Source organism: Tamandua tetradactyla, chromosome 3 (genome assembly GCF_023851605.1).
Source record: "Tamandua tetradactyla isolate mTamTet1 chromosome 3, mTamTet1.pri, whole genome shotgun sequence".
Lineage (NCBI taxonomy): Eukaryota > Metazoa > Chordata > Mammalia > Pilosa > Myrmecophagidae > Tamandua > Tamandua tetradactyla.
The window spans coordinates 136,467,977-136,473,976 of NC_135329.1; the positions used below are offsets into that span (position 1 = coordinate 136,467,977).

The 6,000-nt window shown below is 33.8% G+C and overlaps 1 protein-coding gene across 1 annotated transcript in view; it reads right to left on the bottom strand.

Moving 5' to 3' along the window:
* LOC143677703 (sodium channel protein type 3 subunit alpha) overlaps positions 1-5,480 on the bottom strand; it is a 116,494-nt gene extending 111,014 nt beyond the window's left edge. Inside the window, exon 1 of the mRNA XM_077154037.1 lies at positions 5,281-5,480. The gene's annotated coding sequence lies outside the window, so the exon portion shown is untranslated. The remainder of the gene's footprint in view (positions 1-5,280) is intronic.
* Positions 5,481-6,000: the final 520 nt, after the last annotated feature.

A 6,000-nucleotide genomic window follows, 5' to 3' on the forward strand; every position in this document is an offset into this window, starting at 1 on the left:
ATTTTAAATAAATGACAACATTTAACAAAGAGGGAGATTCTATTAAAATTGGAAATTTTCAGTTCCTTTTGAGAAATTGTTTGATTCACCAATCTCCTAACCATGAGAAGGAATTTCCACTTTTAGAAGGGGCTTGTGCTTTATAGTTCCTTAGTCCCAACCCAATAGGCTTCACTCATTTCTTTTATCTGCTTTGCCCTTCTAGAAATTTGGGTGTGTTTCCTCTGAAACTGAGTCTATAAAGTCATTTCCAACAGTGATATAAGGTTTATTTTTAAAAATGCTCTGAATACCTTGGAAAATCTTTAGTTAGATAATGTAGAACAAAAATAACTTTAAAAGAGGAAATAAATGTCACAAGCAAAACCACAAAGGAGACAGAGAAACTAACAAACAGTTGCTCAGTTCTCAAATAGAGGGGTAAGCCCACAAAATGTGTCCTATTCAATCTCATGCACAAATATGCTGTGTCCTACTCCAGACCCACTTTTTTCTTTTTTTTTTTTTCAGGCCCACTTATTTCTTAGCAATAAGAATTGGAATTTAGTGAATGACTTCAGTTTGAACTCTTGGGAAAAGAGGACAAAATGTTCTGTATAACCAACTTGGAATAATGTATATTCTTAATATCAGGAGATTAAAATTCCCAAAAGGGAGCTTCTTGGCAGAAAATGGACAAGGTTATTTAAAGAGTGGCTTCACGTCTTTGAATTCACCCATTGAATAAAGCAATATTAAATTACCGTTTAATAATTTAGGACCCATCATTTCTCTTACTTTGCTTCAGCACAGAGCTTAATCACTTGAAAGGCTCCCAATGTGCAGTTTCCAAAAAGATGAAAACCCAATTCAATTGGTATAAAAATAACTCTAGACTTCTAAAAAGTTTCCCTGAACTAAAACAACCCCTGAAAACTCCCTTGCACAACCACCATCTAGCATGTGCTTATACGGACTATGTTTTAATATCGTAAACCTGCCTGCAAGTTACTTTGCAACTGTTCTCTATTCATATAACTTGGGAAGAAATTTCTTTAAAAATTTTTCCCACAAATATCCTTTACCACTTCAAATCTTCAGAGGAAAGAGGTGGTATAAAAAGAAATACATCAAAAAATGCTTCACACACTAAAACTTGTGGTATCCAGTGGAATAGGTACTCACATAAATTTTTAAGAATTCTTTTCCTAAGGCTAATTATCTTTTCTGATATAGATTCAAACTTCAGAAACTCAAAGAGATGATGTCTGTTGAGTAGGTCACAGAAAAAGGAATGTCTTTGCTTATCAACAGAGAAAGATTTTGGTATTTTTTGTGGCATTAACAAGCAAACAAAAATATACACTATTCTGTTCTGAAGTTGGTATTTACACTTGGTATATCCCATTACAGTGGAATCAAGGATTGTGTTAACTTCACTCTATAATGAAAAATATTATCAGGAAAAGCTGGAATAAAAAAGTAGCTTCCTAATCAATAATAAATGTGTGAAGTTGCAACACCGTACAATATGATTGCCTTTTTTTCCTTCCCAAACTTCAATGAACAATGTATTTCCAAGAAGTAGTAGTTCAGATGCCAGGTTCCATACTGAGTTGTCATGAAAGTTGTTTATGAGGTAAAATTCAAGTGTAAGCAAAGATAATTTAGAATAAAAATTAATTTAAAAATACATCCTAAAAATACAGAAGTGAAATGTAATACCTTAAATTAAATTTCAGGGGTAGGCAGATAATTAATCTCATCATTTTGAAAAACTGGTAAAACAACCATCAGTATTAAGGTGGCATGAATAATCTATTTTTAGATGATAAATGAAACATTAATTTCCAACCTTCAATAAGTTCACAATGTTCCTATACATGCATGATAATGAGAAACAGTAATCAGCACAGCCACCCATGCAAAGAAATTTCACTATCTATTCATATATTCATTCTTTGGTGGAAAAAAAAGAATCATGTTTTTATCTACTTATACTTATGAGCACTTTTACTTAACTTCAACCCTAAAAATAAGGGATCATAAAAGCTGATACTGAACTAGAGCCAAGGGAGACAGACTAACAGCCTATTTCAAGCAGAGTATTTGTCTAATCGAGAAAACTTCCTCATATTTTTAAGCCTCCCAAGCTCTCAGCCATCTCAGATCTGTCTAATCATGAACCCATTAAGTCATCTTGGCTGCCATGAAGATGAAGCTGACAGCGTAGTTGCTTGAGTCAGTTCAGAGAGGCCCAGGGTGGTTGAAGGGAAGGGTTGGGAGGCCTGGGGTATTAAAAGATCACCCCAGCTCCAAAGCTCCCAATAGCATACAACTGTCAGGAGCAAAAAGCTGTACTTGGAAAAGACCTGTGGAGCAAAGCAGGGATTTTGCAGTATTTCAACAATTTCACTAGGCATAATTTTCATTTCCTATATTTATTATACCATGAGTATGATTTAAACAGTAAAGAGATTGTGAATTAATCACATAACCAACACACATAGACATTACTGGGATTTAGACTGTAATTCGGTTGTCACAGAAATTATTTGGCATTTAAATCTGGTTCTTTGTGAAACCTAGATTACTTTTATGAGTCTTCACAGAGGCCTTTCTCTAATAAATATATCCTATTAAAGTGCAAGTGAAATAATGCCCTTATTTTGTTAAAAAGAAGAAAGCCTTTGAGGTAGAGTTCACGATAATAAATTATTGAACAGAATCTAGAAGGCAGTTCTACAAACTCTCCAAGAAATGCCCAGGGATGTTAAGACTAGTTGATTTTATTTATATTTTGGAAACACATTTTTTACATTGTTGTATTTCAGCAAGGGCACTGCTCCTAGATGAGAATTAGTCACTTTTCAGCTATAGAATTTCTTGGCAGTATCCTTCTATCTTTCCTGTTGTGGTGGAAGGTATTATATCATCACCACCAATAATAACAATATCAGCTCCTTTTGGTGGGGGATGGGTGGGGGCTTAACTGTGTACCAAGACCTACGCTAAGCACTGAACAGGCTTTATTTCGTCTACACGGTCCAATAAATGTAGGCATTATCATTCCTATTTTACAGATGATGAGCTAGATGCTGAGAAAGTTAAGTAATTTGTCAAATAATTAGCGGAGCTAGGATTCAGTCTGCCAAGCTCATGCTCTTAACCATTTCTCCATACTGCTTTCCACTTTTTCCACCAAGAAGGAACTGCCCAGGGACCTTTAGAACATCCCTATACTTCTGTTTCTCTATCCGCCATTAAAGGTAATATAAGTGAGACCAGCTCAGGATGTAAGCTGTGAAATTAATTGGTGAAAATCTTAATAAATTAGGAACATAGAATTTAAAAAATAGAAGTATCCTTGGATAGCTTTGATTCCAATTCCCAACCTTTTAAAGACAAGAAAAATGCACTTCACTGATGTGGGTGTTTTTTTCCTGGTCACAGAGCTAATTTGTAGCAAAACTTGAACCAGACCTAAGACTTCCCACTCAGAGTTCAACTTATTTTTTTCTACTGCATTATTAGAGTCTTCTAAAGAATAAGATATCCAAAATCATTTGCTACATCATTTGATCACAATGGGTTTGATTTCTAAAAATTATCAGAAAGCATATTGTGTGAAGTGATGAACTCCACACTTTCTTTTCATATTTTGACTACAATGTAGAGCCAGAACAACCAAGAGACTGCAACAATAGACTGAAAAAAAAAATGCTGACAGTCGTGCCCAAACAAATATCCATTCATAAATGCAAACCAGTTCAATTAAGACCAGCTCTGGGGTTTACACAGAACAAAGTTACACATATTCAGTCACCTGTAGAGAAGCATGGTGTGTACAATATAAATTCAAGTCAATTAACATCCATTTCTGGGAAGCCTTTTCAAAAGAAACAATTTTTTTCTTTATATCCTGTGGTAGGAGTTTCTTCTGAAATCTACAAGACCCAGGGCTTTCCTCTGAGGCAACCACTATTTTCAGATATTTTTAGGAGGGATATTATAGCAACTCAGCACAAAGTAGTAAATAAGATATCAGTATTTTTGCCATGTCATTAGAAATTACAGTTGCTTTACAGGCAGAGGCCTCAAGTTCTATTTTTGAAACCCTTTGGCCAGTACTAATTGGAAACCCAGGTTGAAATCAGAGGTCTTTATTTCACATAGGGTGCACATTATCTGGTGTGAATGTGGTGAAATGCTTCCTTTCAAATTCCTGCAAGCACTTTTGGCTATATCTTTCTCTTCATAAGCTACATTACACCACCTGTTGTATTTAAATGACAACAACAACAGCAAAAACCCTGATGATTATATGATTTTTAAAACTCTTCTTTCAAGTATATCCACAGATTTTCTATCAATAATTTCTTCTCTAAGTATGTGGTTGCTAAACAAAGGATACATTTATGGTTGTGCTATAACATATTTTAAATAAAAAATACAGACAATAGAGATCATACATAAATTCAATCATAATTTTGTGGCTTCAAGTGGCTGCTTCTGGTAATTAATATTAACAATACTAACCAGTTATTAAATCTACACAAAAAGAAAATAAACAAATTTATCAACCTTGTAAGAGAATTCATCAAGATGATATGATACCCTTTAAATCAATAAATTAAAAGGTAAACATTTTAAATAAAAATCAACATATTAAAAGATCAAAGATATAACACATTATGGACCATATAGGAATAATTTTATTATTAGAGGGTAAAAATCTCTTTTTAATGGTTAGCATTAGTGATCATGATCCCTCTATAAAAAAAAAGATTATTTTGAAGAAAACTGATAATGTACTTCAAACAATATATATTTTCTCACTCTCTATATGCATGGCCTATCCAAGGCTGTTAAATAAAAAACTAAAGCACAAGAATGATCATTCCAATTTCACTATCTGTTTATGTTTATAAAATACTGAATAAATTTGACATTTAAATAGATGATGCACAGCCATGAAAATCCATTAGGTTAGGTTTAAATATAATAAAAAATATTTTCTCTGAATACAATGAATCATAAATACACATTTCAAAAAACACAAGACCATTTATGCCAAATCTATACCATAAATCACCATTTCTAGGTAGAGACTCTATATCCTTTGAAAGATAAAGGAATAGTAAGCAGTTTACACATCAAATGATGGCTTTGGTTTCTCTAATTTGCATTAAAACAGCATTACATTACATTAAAAAATAACAGCTTGAAGATGATTATAAAGTGAAAAAAATGACCTGACTAGATTCTATGATGCAGATCATTACATTTTTGCCAGCTTACCTGATAAAACAGAGCCTTTCGAATCACAGCAGCATAACAAAGCCTAGCATCCAAGATGGTTAGAGTATAACGTGCCTTCCACTGCAGTTGTTAAGATTTTTGACCACAGAGGTTTAGAAATTAATCATATGTATATATATATTTTGCTTTCTCTGTGAACAAGAAAACAAAGAGACCTTTCCAGAATCCTCTCTGCTTATGCCTCTGCTTCCTGTTCTGAGATTCACTCTATGGTACCCAACATATATCAGAAAACAGCTTGGGGGGGGGGGGGGGTGCAGACAGCACTTAACATGGTAGCGCCATCTACTGGCATTAAAGCAAAATTGAATGAAATTCAAAACATTCCCATTATTCTGTATCATAAGGAGGAATGTAAACCTGCGTGGAAGTATTATTAATCCATGAATGTCTCCCAAGATGGAAACAGTGAGGTGATGCAGGATAAAATTTCCGCAACACACAAAAACTTAGTTTATCTACTGCATTTGAGTATTCACAGAGAGTCTTTTGCATACTTAGTTATTTGCGTCTCACAAATTTTTTTTTCTAAACTTTGTAAATTTACAAAATTGTTTTGCCCATAAACTCCTACTAATAGGAAAACTGCCACGTGCTGTTTGAAATTGGGTTTTCAGATAAACTTACACCATGCATGTAGAGTTATGTAAAATCTCTTGTGGCCTGATCTGGTCTTCTGAAATTTTTTCTTTACGTGAG